Source organism: Lissotriton vulgaris, chromosome 5 (genome assembly GCF_964263255.1).
Source record: "Lissotriton vulgaris chromosome 5, aLisVul1.2, whole genome shotgun sequence".
In the NCBI taxonomy this organism is placed as follows: domain Eukaryota; kingdom Metazoa; phylum Chordata; class Amphibia; order Caudata; family Salamandridae; genus Lissotriton; species Lissotriton vulgaris.
This window is the reverse complement of record NC_141693.1, coordinates 978,938,857-978,961,541: the sequence shown is the minus strand read 5'-3', so window position 1 is coordinate 978,961,541 and position 22,685 is coordinate 978,938,857. Positions and strand designations below refer to the sequence as shown.

The following is a 22,685-nucleotide window of genomic DNA, read 5'->3' as shown; positions in this document are numbered from 1 at the left end:
TAAATTGTGTCACCTCTGCATAAAATGAATTCGGCTTAATATTCAATTTAGACAGTCTAAGCCCATAACTACTATTCTATAATTCAATAATTACTATTTCATAATAGTTCTTTGCGAAATGTGCCAGGGAATTCAGAACACCATTTGGATAGTCTTACTGCATCCGTGAGTGGCTGTATTTTGAAATCGGCTGATGGAGCGTGACACCATTGTTCTTCAGATAATATTTGATGGATAGATCATGCTGGTTTCCTCACAACATTTTGAAGTAAACACAAAAGACGCACCTCCGAGAACGCCATAACAGAACGGTATACAGATACTAGCGTGGGTGGAACGTCAGCAGGAAATCAGAGCTTTCGGTTGGCAGCCTTCAGCCCATTTTATTTGTTCTCATGTAGCACGTTACCCACTTCAATCCGCATAAGTTTCTACAAACGTGTCAGAACTCACTAAGACTTCAAATACACTTTAAATCATATTGGAATCTGCCTCCTGCTGCCTGCAGACAGAACATGGCCATAACCTCCGGCGCGTGCCCTTTCCGGTCTAGTAAATACTCCAAAACATATTGTGACAAAAAAGCCACGAGCAAACGACAGCTGACACGATGAGGCATGGCTGCTCCCCTTCAAATTCATTTTGCGCCTGACACAAGTTGTCACCAAGTCTGCTTAAAATTACAAATTATCGGTCTTTATGGCGCTAACAGCAACCCAGGCCGCACTGTCCATCATTCTCTGCATCTAAAACGACACACATTTAAAAGCCATCAAGCCAGCCGTGCTGTTCGGGATGTGCTGTGGATTCAGGTCAGAGCCGGTGTACTCACTCATTTCTCTCCAGACTGATGACCAGTTGCGCACCTTCTGCCTTTATCCGTAACTTCAACACCGCTGGGCGACTCTGAAAAATGAAGAACATGATTTCAATCGGGGCTCTGCTGGAAAACGCCGAGCTCTGGAAATCACAATGCATCAAAGTGCCATGGTGAGAATCATGTACAATGGTTTGCAATGCAAAGCCTGCTTCGTTCCCGTTCATATATATTCACAGCCTCGCCCGATGCATATTTCTGTGCCAACAATATTTCTTAAAATTAATACAAAAATCGAGGAAATACATTTACCCCATTAACATACAATGAAGCAAAAGGCAATTTTTAGACAGGAAACAGCAAAAACTAAGTAACCTCTGACTGAAAAAATCGGGAGTCTTCTGCTAGAATTGGGTCTTTTGGCATGCATGGGATATGGCAGCGATTTGAAATGAAGACCTTTTATTATTTAAATATCTTAATAATGCATTTTGGTTTTTCTCTGTAGCAGGAAAGGAAACGATGCAACACATTGACTCAGACAAGATCTTAATTAAGTCTCTTGCGGTTTAAGGATGGAAGGTTGTGTGGCCAAGGTGTGGGAAATTTTAGTGTTCTTCCTTTTATAAGTAGTCCTACCTGACATTTTTATTTCCATTTCTATGTTAGATTTTCATCCTCCATAGAACTACTCCATATCACTTCTAATAAGGCAGGAAGTCACAGCAGGATCCTAGCACTAGCCCAATAGGTAGTACGCTAGTTTACCTCCAAGGGCAATAACAGAGTCTTCACTGAAAAAAGTGATTGGCTTCCCTACACCTGCATTACTGAAAGCATACCTATGAATGTTGCCTGCCAATTAGGGAAAATAAGTGACTCCTTGCACCTTGTAAACACCCTCTTGGGGTCTCACAAAATACACGAATGCTTCCCATCCTATTTATCTTATACCTCAAACTATTGGGGAATTCTAAGACACTCCAGTCCTCTATTGCTTCCTTAATGCATCTTCGTTAATCACATAAAGGATTACCATTCCAAAACACAAAGAGGACCACAGGGAGAAAGTAAAATTGAATTAGTACAAAATAAAATCTCTGGAACTACAAACTGTAAAGCAAAATATGTATCTCACGCCAGAAATAGGAAGGCATTTGTTGTAAAGCCGATGCACAATGCCAGATCTCTGGGGTGTATAGGCAACACACTGAACCTAGATTATCATACAAAATCATTGGTACATAATGCTGCTCAACATCCTGAAAGACTCATTACATTTATTGAAGAGACATATACCTAAAGAAAATTTTAAATAAGTTATTCAAGGCACTGTTAATGTAAAGGCTAGAATTGTAATATCTCTGGCCTCAATGCTAACCAAACTGCTCCATCAAAGGTGGTCATTCATGCTGTTGCAAGTTTGATCACAGAAGCTTGAAAATGTGGTCGTGTTAATCCAGTAATGATTTTACTCAAATGACTCCCTTACAAAGCACAGATATGCCTGCATCATATACAAAGTCAGCAAACTAAATGCTCATATTTAATTGAAAGAAAATATCTGACAGAAAGGCACCTTTACATCATCAATAACTTCTAGTTAGAGGCACTTAATTGCAACACATCTTTCATCCAAACCTTTTACTTTCGGGTTTTGTTACAAAGGTTTAGAATTTTGTCCAATGTCAGATATGATCTATCCTACAAAAAACTGCCTGAAAAATCATCTCATGTTGAACCCGATGGACACATCCAGAGAGACTGATTTTCGTCCCACTAAGACTTCATGCAACTTTTAGTACCTTGAAGACTCGAAAAACTGCGAAGCGTGACTAGGTTAAACCCTGCACAAACCAATACAAAATAGTAATATAGCCAAGTTTCAAGAGTAAATGCTCCAGGGAACAAAAAGGCAACGGCCACCCACGTGCCAGGAAAACTCCTCCGTGATGAAACACAGAGGACAAACTGAAAACAAAGTATTGTCCCCAAGCAACCAGAACCTAATAATAAAGTTCAATTATATCATCAGTCCAAATGAGCATCCAGATATGGTAGTTCACATTAATAATTCCTTTATTTTCTTGTTCTTTTCTTTGTCACAAGTGCAGAAATTTGAGGCAATGTCTCTCAATAGAGATCCTGTGTCATTGACACCATGAAATGTAGCCAAGCAGCCAACAGCCGACACGTGTTTCGTCTCGGGGAAAATCACCCGACGACTTCATCAGGGCTACAATAACAAGAAAAGCACACAGATGTACTAAGCATAAATGTTATAGCCAGATTGTATCAGACATTATTCATCATAAAATGTCTATGAATTAGAGACTGTAAAGGAAGAAAAAAGAAAAGACTAGACCAAAAAAACACCTAAGATTCACCCAGTGAAAACAGACACACATCAAGTCTGAGATTTGAACAAGATGTAGAGAGTAGAAAGATATAGAAAAAACCAGAAGGTCGCCAAGATGATAAAGCGTATTATCAAACTAACTAATGTCCAGGGTGCAAGACTTTACAAACCCAAGCCTTATAGTTCCAGGACTATATATTCAACAAAATAAAAACCAGGTATCACACAATACACCTAGATCTTGTTTAAATCTGGTGTCAAAATACCCACTTCCAATGTGATCCAAGGAAGAGAGATCGCACAAGAGCTATGTACAAACTCACCATAAGCGTATTCTTTTAGAAATATTGTCACCACATTCCAGGTAGAACCTGTGTGTGGTCCCATATAATATGGGTCTAGAAGGAAAAAGGGAAGAGAAAAGGGGGCGGTAGGGGTCAAAACGATACAACAAGATTATACAAAATATTTAATAAAAGGCCATCAAATCATCTAAGCCAGTGGTTCCCAAACTTTTGACTCCTGAGGACCCCCATTGAGTCACCACTGGAAGCCGGGGACCCCCAAGCAATTTGTATAAGTTAAATTTCAAACATTAAAACAGTAATTCGAAAAAAATACACACATTTATTTATTTATTTTATTGAACTTATATTGCGCACAGCTACCCGCAGTGGGTTTCCCGGCGCCAGGGACAGACTGGAGAAGAAAACAGAAAACAAGTAACTGCACAAGGGAGACACTAGACCGGAGGAATCTAGAACAGGAGAGTCTTCAATTTTTTGCGGAAAGCCAGAAGACTAGTTTCTGTTTTAAGCGCCAACGGGAGAGCATTCCACATCTTGGGTCCTAGATATGCGAATGAACGGCCTCCCATTTTTGCCAGTCGGATTCTGGGAATCACAAGATTGCCACTGTTGGATGACCTCAAAAGGCGGCCAGGCTGATATGGCTGCGCAAGATTGTGCAAGTAGGCTGGAGCAGAACCTTGGCGAATCTTGAAGAGGATGCACAGAGTTTTGAAGGCCACTCGATCCGAGATTTTTAACCAATGGAGGTCACGTAGAGCCTGCATTGCGGACGTTCTCCGTGGGACATTACGCAGCAGGCGGGCAGCTGAGTTCTGTACAACCTGGAGTTTATTGATTGTAGCTTTATCTGCTCCTAGATAAAGCACATTGCCATAGTCGATATGGGACATCACAAGGGCCTGTACGACAGTTCTGCGAGTGGACTCAGGCAGCATCCATATGATCTTCTGCAACCAGCGAAGGGTGTTAAAGCAGATCGCAGCGACCTTAGTTGCCTGCTGCCTCATCGAGAGTTTGTCGTTGATTAGGACACCGAGGTTGCGAGCAACAGGCACGGGGGTAGGCAGAGGACCCATATCACTGGGCCAGTGTCTTGGACCCCAGAGATCTTTTTGTTTGCCTAGTATGATCACCTCGGTCTTGTCTCCGTTGAGCTTTAACAGATGCATTTGCATCCAAGCTGCAACGCGAGAGAGGCCGATTTTAAGGGCAGAAGTGTCCTGAGCCCTGCTGCTAGACAAAGAGAACACAATCTGCGTGTCGTCTGCGTATGAGTATATAGACAGACCGGCGTCCTCTACGATGGAAGCAAGTGGTCTGATGTAAATATTGAACAACAGAGGGCTCAATATAGACCCTTGAGGGACGCCGTAGGCCGAGGAATGAATCGCAGATTCAGCTTTGTTTGAAAAAACCTGAAAGGTGCGCTCATTAAGAAATGAGGACACCCAGGCGAGCGCAGATCCAGCAACACCAAGGGAACCGAGAGATTCCAGTAAGATGGAGTGGGACACGGTATCGAAAGCAGCGCTTAAGTCAAGAAGAATCAGCGCAAAGGTCTCACCGCCATCGATACCGTGTCGGAGTCGCTCAGTTACCCCAAGGAGTGCGGATTCGGTGGAATAATTAGCGCGAAAGCCTGATTGGGACGGATGGAGATATCCCATGTTTTCAACAAACTCATTAAGCTGGGTGTTAACATGACGCTCTAGGATTTTAGAACAGGCTGGCAGCAGGGATATAGGCGTAAGTTGGCAAGATTTGTGATGTCAGCACCAGATTTTTTAAGCAGGGGGACGACCATGGCATGTTTCCAGTCCTGTTCCACTCGAGATTCAGTGAGCGAGACGTTTAACAGCCTCATTAGGAATCTTCGTGGTTCAAGGTCAAGTTGTTTGAGTATCTTCATGGGGACTGGGTCCCGCGGAGAACCAGACCTGATGCTTTTTAAGCAGGATAGGAAAGAGGAGTCGTCGAATGGTATCCAGTTGTAAATAAGCTCAGTGGGGGAGGTGAAGGTATTACAGTACGGACCGTGTTGAGAGGAGTCAATTGGAGAGGGAAGGGAAGCAAGAGATTGATAGATGCCCTCAACCTTAGATATAAAAAAGTCTGCGATGGCATTACATTGTGTGCCATCTAAAGCCGGCAGCACGGGGACAGTATCAGCTCCTGTGAGTTTTTTAACTGTGGCAAAGAGAGTTCGGGGACAGTTTTGCACTGAAGTGATTGTGGAGACAGTGTAGGAGGCCTTAGCACGTTTGCAGTTTGCATGATAAAGTTTTAATTCTTCTTTGTAGATCACTTTAGAGGAAGCTGAGTAGGACACCCTCCACTTCCTCTCCAGAGCTTTACATTTGGAGCGTTGGATTTTCATGTGCACACAAAACAAATACTCAAAGTACGTAGGATTTTGGGGCCAGATGTACGACCATTTCTTTTAGCGCCTCGTGATTGGCGACATATTGCGAGTGGCAAATTGCGAGTTGCTAAATGAAATGTACAACAGTGTGTTTAACACTGTTTGGGATTCCCAATGGGGTCGCAAATTGCGAGGTTCATTGATAGTAATGAGCCTCTCGCAATTTGCGACCCCATTGGGAATGCCAGCCCCCCCAGCGATGGCGGCCTGCTGGGCTCTGCAGGCCACCATGTCTCGGACTGCTTTTAAATAAAGCAGTTTAAAAAAAATGCAGCCTGTTTACCATGCATTTAAAAAAAAAAGGAAAATGAAACGTTTTCGTTTCATTTTCTAAGGGCAGGCAGAGGTCCCTGGGACCACTGCCTGCCCTTAAAAAATAATTTAGCATGCGTTTGCAAAGGGGAAGGGGTCCCCTGGGGACGCCTTTCCATTTGTAAATGCATTACCATCTACTTGAAGTAGGTGGTAATTGTGACTGTTTTGCGACTGCAAACCATTTGTACATGGTTTTAAGACTCGCTATTTGGAAGGGAATGCCCCTTCCAAATAGCAAGTTGCAAAACCTATTTAGAGAGTCGCAAACAAATTGCGACTCACAAAATAGGCTATGTACATGGCCCAATAGGTTTTTGCATGCGCAAACAGGTTCGCGAACCTGTTCGCGCATATAAAAACAGATCGTACATCTCGCCCTTAGTATTTTATATTGAAGTAATAGCCCCTCTGTCACATGTATTTCATTTGTTTTATAGCATCTCTCATACCATTGTAGGATGTCAGAGCACTTTACATCACACACATATAGAGACTTTGAATCATACATGTAAATCAGTGTGTTTATAAAATGTTTAAAGAGTGCTTGGTCTGGAAAAGCACAAACTCCGGATTCAGAGCATAACACAGTGGCTAGCATTGACTTCAACATTAAAAATGATTTCCACCCAAATATATCTTTTTAGCAGCATCAGGATAATGAATAACTGGGACAAAATATAAGTTACTAACTGGTACTATTCAGTTTGCAAGCAGCTCTTTGATGACAGTTTATAGGTCCCTCTGCTAGATTACGATTGTCACTTATGAAGTGCACAGTAACAAAAGAATCTCTGTGACAAAAGCAATAACCACGAACATAGGCACACAAAATACTGCTTTTTAAGATGCATGTTACACGTTCTTTGCAGTAAGCACATTAACCCTCTGTGCTACATTAGTTAAATCAAAGCTGCCACTGAATAAAACTCTCCTCACTCTCCAGCAAGTACATTAATCACTGGCATTCTCTTGACACTTTTATTGTTGCTGGAAAGCTGCTAATTATACAAAAAACGTTTCTGTGCTTTTAAAACTGTTGCCTACGGACCCCCTGGGAATGTGTCACGGACCCCTGGGGGTCCGCGGACCACAGTTTGGGAAACACTGATCTAAGCGATTAAATTTATAAATTCAATATCCAGTCATTGTAGTTGCGCGTATCCCATATTTATGTCAAATGCCAAAAGCACATTACGAGTGGAGAGAAAGTATTACCCACTCTAATAAAAAGTCATATGTAATAATCGTATAAGAAATAATACCTAAAAGGACAGAACAACACAAAAGAATATTGAGTAAAAAGGCATTGCGCATATCCTATTTTAATAACAAAAACCAAAGGCGCATCATGAGTGGAGAGAGTGTATTATCCATTCTTATAGAACGCCATATTTAATAATCATAACATGAAGTAATACCTAAAAGATGGAGAATATTCCTTCCATTTAAAGCAATCCGAATTCTACAGGTTATAAGATCGAATTTCTTTAAAGGATAAGAGAGAAAAAATAATAGTGAAAACGAGCTGCCTATATTGTGAGGTTGTTAAAAACCAAAAGTCACAGTCCATAACATACAGGCAAATTCGTTAAATATCAATGCCATCACAAAAATCTATTTTAAATTACATTAGGGACCCGTAATATAGATAGTATGCCAATCGCCATTGAAAGGCCAGCACAATTATTACCATAAAGGGGACTAGGAATCTCTGGTCCAACAGTATAAGGTCATATAAATTCTAAAATCAAATTGAAGATGACACATATTAGTCGCGTAGGAAGTACAAAATCAGGTTCATCGCACAATATCAACATCACACCCGAATGCGGTGGAAACTAAAAAAATATATAAAAATATAGTTGCACATCAGTTTGAGGGATACCCGTCACTAGTCCCACCATAGGACATAGAATAACTGAATTGAAAACACAGCAATAAAAACACTGTATTTGTCGCTAATATCTCCAAACCTTATTTGATAACAGACAGATACTTGTCACAGACTCTATCATTATTAAATCGATCCCAACATCATATTATTTCGATTTATAAAGAATAACTCTTATTGCAATGAGGATTTATTTTAAAATATATTTCAAAAGCGAAATACAATATATGAACAAATTATCTAAAAGTTAGTCTAGTACGAAAATACATTTCAAAGTATACTCAACATCAATCGTACATAATAACTGAATCAATGAAGCAGTCAAACGACAAGTAAAGCAACATTAAATCAAGCGACTTACCAAGTTCAGGAGAGTACTCCCATCGCCATCATCGCCGCCAGTAATAAGTAAGCAGAGCATACGACTGGGCAGGTTTAAATAGTGAAACCCGCCCTCAATTACGGATACAGCAAAACAGAAAAGGGACTCCCTCATTGCTGCACCCATCGACATAGAAGACGTCTAGGAGCGGTCTAATACCCGCAAGAGATTATTTAAAAGTACAAAATTCAGGCAGCAAACATAAAAGTTTAGCACTCTAAAATAATAATGTTTCAAAAGCGGAAAGCCAGTAAACAGCATCAGATTTATCGTTATGGATTACGGGTTACCTCATTAAGTGTATTACTGAGGTTGGGCCATCTGGGAACTGTATAATGTTCCTTAAAACGACATAAATGCATCTTGGTTCGAAGACTGATTATCAGTAGAGGACATTATTTATGTATATTGATCCATTATTTAGCATGTACTTAACCTCATAGGAGCGTCGAACGTTCAGCGCCCAGTGCTGAACGTTCGAAGAACGAATGCTGGCCCCTCGGCCAACGGTCGTGCGCAGCACTGGCAAGGTAGTGCTCGCGACGACCATTGGCCGACGGCAGCACTTAAGGGGTTAATTTGAAGTGTGAACAATAGTTATATATCTATCCATGATACACCCATCATCAGGGACTATAAATAAAAACATACTCTAATTTTAAACACAACATAGAGTCCATGCCTACGTAAGAAGTGTCAAAAACCCAAAGTGCCAAACGCTATATCATTGACGAATTGAGTGAATCAAAAGCCCAGAGAGAGGGAATAAGGACAGCGAGAGAAGAACATACGGTATCTACCAATAAAAGAACCTCTTCCTCCATCACCATATTATATCAACAGTACTGGCAAACAGTATCAATACACATTTTTTCACAATGTATGTATCAGGTTAGGTTTTATGTTAATACACTCTAAGTCAAAATTAAAATTATCAATGAGAAAATATTTACAGTAAAGTTGCATCTCGGACATAAATACAAAATCAGAGTCTCATATAAAAATACTTGCTCCACATTTTTGTTTACGTCCACATCCACTATAACAGCAATACATGTACAATATTTAACTTCTTCATTTGGTTGCACTTGTGCCAACCATGCACAGGATATTCCAAAGGACACACGTCAAGAATAGATCCAGAATAATACAAGTGTATGTGTATTCAGTTCATACATTAAGGAAATAGTGGAATTCATGATCTATATTAATTCCACACTTAACTGCGCGAAGTCTCAGAATCCAACGTGCTGCCCACTATCTCAATTTGAGCTTTCTGTCCCCGCCCCTCGGATCACTATGTACAACTTCAATGCCATGAAATTGGAATCCAAGAAACTTTCTCTGATCAGAGCACGTTCCTGCATGACATCCTATTGGGTACCTACTGTCCAGATTTTTTAAAGCACGAAAGTGCTCAGCCATTCTTTCTTTAAGAGGCAAATGGTACTTCCCACATATATTTTCTTGCACTTACATTTGATCACATAAATCACAAATTTAGTCAAACAGTCTATGTGTTCATGGATTCAAAATTTTCAGGAACCATTATATTCAAACTCCTGTACTCCTTTCTTAGCTAGCCTGCACATACTTCAGTTACCACAAGCATGCGATCCAATATTAAGTTGTCTAAGCCACATTGTTCTGTTCGGCGGTTGTACCGGATAGCTGGGACTAATGAGGCTTTGAATGGTTTTACCCCTTCTGTAAGTGATGCTTGGAGACTTTGAGATATATTGTACCAAAGTCCTGTCTGCTGTGAGCAAAGGCCAGTTTTGTTTAAGTATGTTAAATAATTTCTGTGACCATGGATGGTAATTGGTCACCAATCGAACTTTGGTTTTGTTGTCATTTGATTTTTTTGTGGTGAGTTTCAGAATATCAGTACGTTTAGTTTTCAATGTCCTCTCTTTAGCTTTATGGATTGATTCTCCAGAATATCCCCGTATATGGAATCTTCTTTCAATGTCCTTCGGATTATACAAAAAGTCCTCATCTTTGCTACAATTCCTACAGGCCCTCAACATTTCTCCATATGGAATCGCATTAATCTGACTCCTTGGATGAGCACTTTTGGTGTGCAATAAGGAGTTACAAGATGTAGTCTTTCTGTGCATCCTACTCTGTATTCTCCCATCACAATGAAACAGTTCCAAATCAAGAACATTTTTTTATTAGGATCTGAAGCCATGGTAAATGTCATATTCAAAGTATTCATATTCATATAGGCAAAGAATTCTGATTGTTTATTCATCCGGACCGGTACTGAGGAGAAACTATCATCGATGTAACGACCGTAACATAGGATATGTTCCTGTCACTTCGCTCCCGATGGGCCCAGATGTGCTCCGCCTCAAACCATCTGATGAAGAGACAGGCAACAGATTGAGCAAATCTGGAACCCATCGTGGTACCACAGATTTGTAGGTGCTTAAAAAGAAAAGCATTGTTTTTGAGAATCAACCATGACATTTCAATAAGCATCTCAGAATGCTCCAATAATTCCACTGGGCGTCGGAATAAATAGTGTTTGAGCGCCTGTATACCATGCTCATGTAATATATTTGTGTACAATGAACTCGCGTCCATTGTCACAAATCTCATGCCTTGATCCCAGTTTAAATCATTCAAGATATTAAGGACATGTTTGCTGTCTCTTATGCACGACGGAAGATTAGTCACATAGTTCTGTAAAAATGTATCCACAAATTCAGCAATTCCTTCTGTTGGCCCCTCAATCCCAGATATTATTTGCCTGCCTGGTGGGGTTTCCATATCCTTGTGGGTTTTTGGGAGCGTGTACAAGCAGGGATATCGAGGGTTGTCCATCTTAAGATACAAAAACTCCATATTAGATAAAAGACCCAAGTCACGCCATCTTTGAAGCTCAGTGTTGATTGTCTTCACAAAAGCTAGTGTGGGGTTACAGTCAAGCTTTCTATAACAGGTCTGGTTATTCAGTTGCAACATGATTTCTAGATTGTATTTAGTTCTATCCATTACAACCATATTGCCCCCTTTGTCTGCTTCCCTCACTATAAGGTCAGGGTCTCTAGATAAATTAGTAAGGGCCTGCCGTTCTTTAAAAGTCAGGTTACGGGATTTTGGCGTATAGTTGTTTTTGATCATGTGTTTATCCCAACTGTCTATCTCCATAATCACCTTTTGATGAAAAAGGTCAATGCTATTCCGACTAGCAAGTTGTGGAGTCCATTGAGATTTATTTTTAGAGCCACTATCAACACTCAGGTTAGTAACACGTTCCAAATCAGAAGCCACTTCAGAAACAGTGATGGGTGCATTAACATCCTCATTCCATGATAATAGAGTAGTAACATTATATACATCATGAATATACATGTCCCCAACATTCATCTCAGATGATTTAGATGCAACAGGTTTTGGATTATTTTCAAAAAACTTTTTTAATTTCAGGTGTCTAACAAACTTGAATATGTCAATCTTAACATCAATAACATCATAGATCCATGTTGGACAAAAGCTCATACCTTTTTGAAGTGCTGTAATTAGATCTTTAGATAATGTTTTACTAGACAAACTAATCACCTGTACTTCTCCCACTTCATCAGTGCTCACTGTCTGTTCTTGTTCCAAGACCGTGTTTGTACCCTCTCTCTTTCTTTTGTTTCTTCTCCCTCCCCTTTTGCCTCTCTTTGTTTTCCTTTTAGATCCTGTTTTGGTCTCATCTTGTTCCCCTTGTTACCCATTCTGATGCGCTGCACTTCCCTTAAAAAAGGGTTGTCAGGTAATGCTGTAAGTGGGCCACTACTGGGACCCTCGTCCCCACTGCTGGATAGATTGCTAGAAGATCCAGCACTGGTGCAACTAGCTGATGACGACTTATTATCTGCTCTGGGTTGATCTTTTTTAATGATATCATCAAATCTTTTCGCGAAGGTAAAAACCCTCCCATTCGTGTAGTCTAACTCATCCCGGCTTAGTTTGCTGGCCTTTCGTTGTTTTATATCCTCTTCATATTTAATTAAGATCTCTTCTAAAAGACAGTAATTTTTCTTAGTTGGTTCAGCCATATTGAGGTCAGTAATTTCTTTTTCTAAGGAGTCTACCTCCATAGCCGTTTTTGTCACCTTACGGTCCGCATTTTCAATAAGAATATTCATGAGCCTCAGACTGTTATAATTAAGCTCTTTCTCCCAAGCTAGAAGTAAATCTGCTTCTAAGTCGTCATACGTGGGGAATATCTGTGCTTGCAATCCTCGTGGTACCCTATTTAGTTTAATATATTGTTTAAGGGTTGCGCCATCCCACCATTTAGAGATTTCAAATTTTCTCAATCTTTCTAATCGTACACATTTCGCCTTGAGGCCTCATTAATCTTTGGGGTTCCTTCAGTTACTGCTTTATTAACAGGTAGACCTGCATGAAGATTTTTGAACAAGTGCTCTGCGACCTTCTCACGATTGAATCTAGAACTCATTATATTGTAAAATGGTAAACAGATAGTACAATTGGTATGCAGCAGAACCCAAAATTATTCGAAAAACTGCGAAGCGTGGCTAGGTTAAACCCTGCGCAGACCAATACAAAAATAGTAATATAGCCAAGTTTCAAGAGTAAGTGCTCCAGGGAACAAAAAGGCAATGGCCACCCACGTGCCAGGAAAACTCCTCTGAGATGATACACAAAGGACAAACTGAAAACAAAGTATTGTCCCCGAGCAACCAGAACCTAATAATAAAGTTCAGTTATATCATCAGTCCAAATGAGCATCAAGATATGGTTGTTCACATTAATTAATAATTCCTTTATTTTCTTGTCCTTTTCTGTAAAGGAAGAAAAAAGAAAAGACTAGACCAAAAAAAACACCTAAGATTCACCCAAAGAAAACAGACACACATTAAGTCTGAGATTTGAACAAGATGTAGAGAGTAGAAAGATATAGAAAAAACCTGAAGGTCGCCAAGATGATAAAGCGTATTATCAAACTAACTAATGTCCAGGGTGCAAGACTTTACAAACCCAAGCCTTATAGTCCCAGGACTATATATTCAACAAATTAAAAAGCAGGTATCACACAATACACCTAGATATTGTTTAAATCTGGTGTCAAAATACCCACTTCCAATGTGATCCAAAGAAGAGCGATCGCACATGAGCTATGTACAAACTCACCATAAGCGTATTCTTTTGGAAATATAGTCACCACATTCCTAGAACTGATATTGCTGTGTTTTCAATTCAGTCATTCTATTTTCTATGGTGGGACTAGTGACCGGTATACCTCAAACTGATATGAGACTCAATCAATCAAGAACATTTATAGAGCGCGCTACTCACCCGTGAGGGTCTCAAGGCGCTGGGGGTGGGGGGGGAGGGTGCTGCTACGGCTCGAATAGCCAGGTCTTGAGTTGCTTCCTGAAGGAGAGATGGTCCTGGGTCAGACGTAGGTGGGTGGGGAGGGTGTTCCACGTCTTGGCAGCCAGGTAGGAGAAGGATCTTCCTCCGGTGGTGGTTCCGCGGATCCATGGGATGGTGGCGAGGGCGAGGCTGGCGGAGCGGAGATGGCGGGTAGGTGTGTAGAACTTGAGGCAGTTGTTGAGGTATTCAGGGCCCATGTCGTGGAGAGCTTTGTGTGCGTGGGTAAGGAGCCTGAACGTGATCGTCTTGTTTACAGGGAGCCAGTGCATGTTTCTCAGGTGGGAAGAGATGTGGCTGTGTCGGGGGATGTCCATGATGAGTCGTGCCGATGCGTTCTGTATGCGCTGAAGTCTTTTCTGTAGTTTGACTGTGGTTCCAGCGTAGAGGGCATTCCCGTAGTCCAGTCGGCTGGTAACCAGGGCCTGGGTGACAGCCTTCCTGGTTCTGGTGGGGATCCAGCGGAAGATCTTATGGAGCATGCGAAGGGTGTTGAAGCAGGAAGAAGTAACGGCACTGACTTGCTTGGTCATTGTGAGGGAGGAGTCAAGGATGACTCCCAGGTTGCGTGCTTGGTCTGTGGGCTTGGGGGCGGTGCCCAGAGCCGGGGGCCACCAGGAGTCATCCCAGGCGGAGGGGGTGGTCCGAGGAGGAGGACCTCCGTCTTGTCTGAGTTCAGTTTCAGACGGCTGAGCTTCATCCATTCCGCGACGTCCTTCATTCTTTCCTAGAGGCTTGCTTTGGCGGTGGCGGGGTCGTTGGTGAGGGAGAGGATCAGCTGGGTGTCGTCTGCGTAGGAGATGATGTTGAGGCCGTGTTTGCGTGCGATGGCCGCGAGGGGGCTCATGTAGACATTGAAGAGGACGGGGCTGAGCGAGGAGCCTTGGGGTACGCCGCAGATTATTTTGGTGGCCGCGGCACGGAAGGGAGGGAGACAGACTCTTTGAGTTGTGTTGGGGATGAAGGAGGTGATCCAGTCCAGGGCCTCTTCTTGGATCCCGGCGTGGTGGAGGCGGGTCGTTAGAGTGCGGTGGCAGACTGTATTGAATGCGGCCGATAGGTCGAGGAGAATGAGGGCGGCAGTTTCCCCGTTGTCAAGCATGGTCCTGATGTCATCGGTTGCTGCGATGAGGGCGGTTTCGGTGCTGTGGTTCACTCGGAAACCGGACTGCGACGAGTCGAGGGATCTGTTTGTTTCGAGGAAAGTGGTCAGCTGTATGTTGGCGGTCTTCTCAATGACTTTTGCGGGGAAGGGGAGTAGCAAGATGGGGCGGAAGTTCTTGAGGTCCGTGTGGTCGGCGGTGGGTTTCTTCAGGATGGCGCTGATCTCTGCGTGCTTCCAGCTCTCCGGAAAGGTGGCGGACGCGAAGGAGTTGTTTATGATGTTCCAGAGATGGGGTGCGATGATGGAGTCGGCCTTGTTGAAGATGTGGTGTGGGCAGGGGTCGGCTGGGGAGCCGGAGTGGATGGTGTTCATCACGTGGGTGGTGTCTTCGGTGTTGACGGGGGTCCCGGCATGGAGGATGGTGGAGGGGGGCGTTGGTTCGGTGGTTGGGTGCGTGCTCTGGGTGCCGAAGCCGTCGTGTATATCGGCGATCTTGCGGTGGAAGAACGTGGCGAGTGAGTCACAGAGGTCTTGCGATGGCGTGATGTCGTTGTTGCTGGGGTTGGAGAGCTGTTTGACGATGCTGAAGAGTTCCTTGCTGCTGTTGTCCAGTCGTTCTGATGTTCTTTTGGTGGTGCGGATCAGCTGGTGGTGTTTGCGGGTGGCGTTCTTGAGGGCTGTCATGTTTCCTGTCAACTGTTCGTGGCGCCAGGCTTTCTCGAGGGTGCGGCAGGCTTTGAGTCTTTGAGGTCGTCGGTGAACTATGAGGCTTTCTTACTGCCAGGATTGCTTGGCGGGGTCTTCAGTGGTGCAAGGGCATTGGCGCAGTCGGTGATCCACTGTGTGAGGTTGCGGGCTGCGTCGTTGGTGTCCGTAGTGTTGGTAGGTGGGTTTTGGCTCAGGGACGTGGTGAGCTGGTCGGTGGTGATCTTGCTCCAGCGTCTTCGGGGAACCTGTTGCGGGTGGTGGCGAGTCGTGGTTTTACTGAAGTTGAAGCGGACGCAGCTGTGATCGGTCCAGTAAAGTCCGGTGGAGTAGCTGAAGGAGATGTGGTTGCTGGAGGAGAAGACTGGGTCAAGCGTGTGGCCGGCGTAGTGGGTGGGGGTGTTCACCAGTTGCTTGAGTCCGAGGTTGGCTAGGTTGTCCAGCACGGTGGTGGTGTTGTTGTCATTGTTGTTTTCCAGATGGAAGTTCAGGTCCCCTAAGAGGATGTAGTCAGCGGAGGCGAGGTCGTGTGGGCTGATTAAGGCTGCGATGGCTTCGCTGAATTGTGTGTGTGGTCCAAGGGGTCTGTAGATGAGAGTCCCTCTGAGGGTGGTCTTGGGGTCGGTGTGTATCTGGAAGTGAAGGTGTTGCGGATGGTGTTCCTGTAGACCAGAGGTCTTCAAACTTTTTGATGCCGAGACAAACCTTTTTAGGCGTAAGGACCCCCTTACGACAAAAGATTCTAGAAACTGGTACTCCTCATCATCAACAACTATCGACAACCATAAATGCGCCTGTTAGACCTCATCACATCCATCCATCCATCATTCATCCACCCACACTTTCACACATCCATCCACCCTTTCATCCTTCCATCCATACGTCCATCCTTTACCTATCCACCCATCTATTCATCCACCCACCTTTTCACACATCCATCCACCATTCATCCATGCAACCTTTTACCCATCCATCCTTCATCCATCCACCCTTTCATCCTTCCATCCATACATCCACCATTTCACCTATCCATCCTTCATCCATCCACCCTTTCATTATTCCATCCATACATCCATCCACCCTTTCATCCATACATCCATCCTTCATCCACCCACCCTTTCATCCATCCATCCACCCATCATTCATCCCCCCACCTTTTCACACATCCATCCATGCATCCATCATTCATCCATGCAACCTTTTATCCACCCATACATCCATCCTTCATCCATGCAACCTTTTATCCACCCATACATCCATCCTTCATCCATCTACCTTTTTGTCCTTCCATCCATACATACATCCTTCATCCATCCACCCTTTCATCCATCCATCCTTCATCCATCCACCTACCCTTTCATCCATCCATCCATCCATCCATCCATCCACCCATCATTCATCCCCCACCTTTTCACACATCCATCCATCCATCCATACATCCTTCATCCATCCACCCTTTCATCCATCCATCCACCCACCTTTTCACACATCCATCCATCCTTCATCCATCCATCCACCCTTTCATCTTTACATCCATCCACTCATCATTCATCCACCCACCCTTTCATCCATCCATCCACCCACCTTTTCACACATCCATCCATCCTTCATCCATCCATCCACCCTTTCATCTTTACATCCATCCACTCATCATTCATCCACCCACCTTTTCACACATCCATCCATTCATCCTTCATCCATCCATCTACCCTTTCATCTTTACATCCATCCACTCATTCATCCACCCACCTTTTCACGCATCCATCTATTCATCCTTACATCCACCCATCCATCCTTCTTCCTTCCTTCCATCCATCCATCGATCCACCCACCCTTCATCCTTCCATCCACCCATACATCCATCCTTCATCCATCTACCTTTTTGTCCTTCCATCCATACATACATCCTTCATCCATCCACCCTTTCATCCATCCATCCTTCATCCATCCACCTACCCTTTCATCCATCCATCCATCCATCCACCCACCCCCATCCACCCATCATTCATCCCCCACCTTTTCACACATCCATCCATACATACATCCTTCATCCATCCACCCTTTCATCCATCCATCCACCCACCTTTTCACACATCCATCCATCCTTCATCCATCCATCCACCCACCCTTTCATCTTTACATCCATCCACTCATCATTCATCCACCCACCCTTTCATCCATCCACCCACCTTTTTACACATCCATCCATCCTTCATCCATCCATCCACCCTTTCATCTTTACATCCATCCACTCATCATTCACCCACCCACCCTTCCATCCATCCATCCACCCACCTTTTCACACATCCATCCATCCTTCATCCATCCATCCACCCTTTCATCTTTACATCCATCCACTCATCATTCATCCACCCACCTTTTCACACATCCATCCATTCATCCTTCATCCATCCATCTACCCTTTCATCTTTACATCCATCCACTCATCATTCATCCACCCACCTTTTCACACATCCATCTATTCATCCTTACATCCACCCATCCATCCTTCATCCTTCCTTCCATCCATCCATCCATCCACCCACCCTTCATCCTTCCATCCACACATACATTCATCCTTCATCCACCCACCTTTTCTGTGCCTCTCTCATGGGGGTGGGGTCAGTATCTCTCTGTGTCTTCTTCCTTCTTCCTCTCTCATGGGAGGGCATCTCTGTGCTTCCCTGCTTGGGGGGTGGGGGGGGGGGGGGGCAGACAGGCTGTATAAACACCTCACGGTGAAGAACAGTTTCAGGCACATTTCTCCTGCACAGGCGCCAGGTATGTGGGACTTGAACCAATAACTGTAATGTCCTTCTGCTGTTTGCTATGTGTGTTTGTAAAGCACTCTGATACCTACGGGTTAAGCTAGCGCTATATAAAACGTTCAAAATAAAAATAAACCCCACAGCTAAGTCCATTGATTGAACTCAAAGGGCTACAGCCTCCTCCCCCAGACACCCCCCCCCCCAGCACGTGTAAGTGAGCCCGGCTGAAACAGCTTCGGGACACACAGAAAGGCACACCCGAGTACTTCACAGGTCTTCAGAAGACCTTTACTTGTTAATGAGGCGTGAATTAGGCCTCCACCGTGATCACCCGGCCTCAATCAGCCTGACGCCAGGAACTGCTGCACGCTCCAACATAATCTGCGACCCCCTTCCCAGGACTCCACGACCCCCCTGGGGGTCGCGCCCCACAGATTGAAGACCTCTGCTGTAGACAATGGCGATCGACTATATTCATATATATTTTTTTTAGTTTCTACCGCATTCGGGTTTGATGTTGATATTGTGCGATGAACCTGATTTTGTACTTCCTACGCGACTAATATGTGTCATCTTCAATTTGATTTTAGAATTTATATGACCTTATACTGTTGGACCAGATATTCCTAGTCCCCTTTAAGGTAATAATTGTGCTGGCCTTTCAAAAGCGATTGGCATACTATCTATATTACGGGACCCTAATGTAATTTAAAATAGATTTTTGTGATGGCAATGATATTTAACGATTTTGCCTGTATGCTATGGACTGTGACTTTTGGTTTTTAACAACCTCACAATATAGGCAACTCGTTTTCAATATTATTTTTTCTCTCTTATCCTTTATAGAAATTCGATCTTATAATCTGTAGAATTCGGATTGCTGTAAATGGAAGGAATATTCTCGATCTTTTAGGTATTACTTCATGTTATGATTATTAAATATGGCGTTCTATAAGAATGCATAATACACTCTCTCCACTCATAATGCGCCTTTGGTTTTTGTTATTAAAATAGGATATTCGCAATGCCTTTTTACTCAATATTCTTTTGTGTTGTTCTGTTCTTTTAGGTATTATTTCCTATACAATTATTACATATGACTTTTTATTAGAGTGGGTAATACTTTCTCTCCACTCGTGATGTTCTTTTGGCATCTGACATTAATATGAGATACGCACAACTACAATGACAGTGGATATTGAATCGCATAGATGATTTGATGGCCTTTTACTAATTATTTTGTATAATCTTGTTGTGTCGTTTTGACCCCTACCGCCCCCTTTTCCCTTCCCTTTTTCCTTCTAGACCCATATTATATGGGACCACATACAGGTTCTACCTGGAATGTGGTGACGATATTTCCAAAAGAATACGCTTATGGTTAGTTTGTACATAGCTCTTATGCGACCGCTCTCACATTGGAAGTGGGTATTGTGACACCAGATTTAAACAATATCTAGGTGTATTGTGCGATGCCTGGTTTTTAATTAGTTGAATATATAGTCCTGGGACTGTAAGGCTTTGGTTTGTAAAGTCTTGCACCCTGGACATTAGTTTGATAATACGCTTTATCATCTTGGCGACCTTCAGGTTTTTTCTATATCTTTCTACTCTCTACATCCTGTTCAAATCTCAGACTTGATGTGTGTCCGTTTTCACTGGGTGAATCTTAGGTGGTTTTTTGGTCTAGTCTTTTCTTTTTTCTTCCTTTACAGTCTCTCATTCATAGACCTTTTATGATGAATTATGTCTGATACAATCTGGCTGTAACATTAATGCTTAGTACAACTGTGTGCTTTTCTTGTTATTGTAGCACTGATGAAGTCGTCGGGAGATTTTCCCCGAGACGAAACACGTGTCGGCTATTGGCTGTTTGGATACATTTCATGATGTCAATGGCACAGGATCTCTATTGAGAGACATTGCCTCAAATGTCTGCACTTGTGACAAAGAAAAGAACAAGAAAATAAAAGAATTATTAATGTGAACTACCATATCTGGATACTCATTTGGACTGATGATATAACTGAACTGTATTATTAGGTTCTGGTTGCTCGGGGACAATACTGTGTTTGTGCCTTGAAGACTCCTCAATTGGCTATATTCAAGGGCTTCTATAATTACAAAAATGTCATATGCTTGAACGTTTTACCTGGTTTTGAACATAACTTCATACATGCATCACAATCATATTCTCTAGCTAAGGTGCTCAAAATCGTCTTATAAAATGCCTGTCCTATAAAAAAAAAACTAAATATATACACTAAATAAGTATCAGGACTGTGAATGGTACCATACAATGTCACTAAAGATATGGTATTCTCGTTGTTCAAAGAGATAAAATAACAATAGGCTAATGGTTAGATAAAATGGTGACGGCACAAGCCTATCCAGTGGGAGAAGGCAAAGTGGAGGCCCTACATGACAGTAAAGTCACATGTGTTGCAGGCAGGGTGAGTGCAACAATTCCAATGTTGACAACAGAAAATCACCCATAGTGTAAGGAAAGGCAGTTTTACCAATAAACACTTTTGGACCTATGGCACTGCTTCCCAGGAGCTCAGAGGATAAGGTGGAGATGGAAGGGCCTTGTTGGCAGACCATGATGCATGAGACAGCCACAATAGTGAGGGATTGCTGTTGCATCCAATGCCATCCACTAAAACACGTCACAATAGAGGACAGGGGAACCCCACTCACAACGGAACCAGGGTACTAGTTATATATGCAAATACAGTGGTTCCAGTGGATAATAGGAAAAATAATTTAAGCAATAGGAATGCGCAATGGCAATAAACATACAAAGGACTTGGTAATGTCAGAAGGCGAAAATGAACTTACTACACAGTTTTGCTCAATATAATTTATAAAACACAGTGAATAGTATAAACACTTTCTTGACTTCAAAAAGCGTAACACTTTGTGCATTTTGAAGTCCACTGGTCCCGCCGATCATTGGATCGAACCGCTGAACTGGGTTCCTCCCGACTCCCTGCCGTACGGCAGCCAGGCTTGGCGGGAATCTCAGTATTTAACCCACTCCGCTTCCAGCAGCCGGTGTCATCACACCAGAAGCCGAATCATACGGCCGGGCTGCAGCAGAATTCAGCACCGACCTTGCCGCCCAAGGAGACCGTTCCGTATTATGTTGCATATCCAAAGTAAGTAACATCACGCACTGACTATCAGCGCGTCTCCCTCACCTTACCCTACCTCCCTCCCACCACCCGGTTATATTAATAGCATTCTTCATCTTTACAGAAACCCGATCGCTCTGTTAATTCACAGCGCTTTCAGGAGCCCCACGCTGGCCTTCCACAAGGCTCCACTACGAGCATGAGATTGCTACGGCCGTAGCAACGCACCAGGAGAACACATCAATCTTACAAGCCAGCCTTCCTCATTGTGAGGTAAGGTCTATTTTCACAAAATCTGTGGCTGCTCATATTAACAAGGAATCTGCCCTCGCAGAAACAAAGTGTAACCCTTGCCCCTTGTTTTCCCCTTTGCACCCCATAATGAAGTACCCGGCTGGGTCCTCACGTGAGTTATTTTATTTTCACACCCCACCAAGGCACTTCACATTCACATAGGCTGCGCCTGAACCCACCCGTTAACCACCCTTCATTTTTTAGTCCTTCATTCTAGTGTCTCGCATTTGTGCTGGTACATGGGCCTAATGCTTATCTTAATTTAATTCCAGATGTCCCTACATCGTTAGTCCTGAGGAGACCCCACATTGAAAGAAGGGTCGAAACGCCATCGACAAGCACACAGGGCGAACCATTGATCAGCTAGTGTCACTGTATTTCTATGCTGTCAAAGAAAGTGTATTTGAATGGTCGCTTGTTACAATAGATGGAAACCTTCTATAAAATGTTTAACTGTGGACAGTCACTTTTTGGTTCCAACTTTCACTTGGGGACACTATGCATAAAGTGTTGCACTTTTTGAAGTCAAGAAAGTGTTTATACTATTCACTGTGTTTTATAAATTATATTGAGCAAAACTGTGTAGTAAGTTAATTTTCGCCTTCTGACATTACCAAGTCCTTTGTATGTTTATTGCCATTGCTCATTCTTATTACTTAAATTATTTTTCCTATTATCCACTCGAACCACTTTTTTTGCATCTATATCCACTAAAACACGGGCACATGACTGTCAATAGGGTTACCCTGAGCTCTTAAGATCCTGGGCTAATGACAATA

At 43.0% G+C, this 22,685-nt stretch overlaps 1 pseudogene across 1 annotated transcript in view; it reads right to left on the bottom strand.

The window, feature by feature from the left end:
- Positions 1–828: 828 nt before the first annotated feature.
- Positions 829–22,685, bottom strand: part of LOC147711847 (uncharacterized) — a 493,283-nt pseudogene continuing 471,426 nt past the window's right edge. Inside the window, exon 4 of the transcript XR_015295586.1 lies at positions 829–906. The product of XR_015295586.1 is annotated as an uncharacterized LOC147711847 (transcript). The remainder of the gene's footprint in view (positions 907–22,685) is intronic.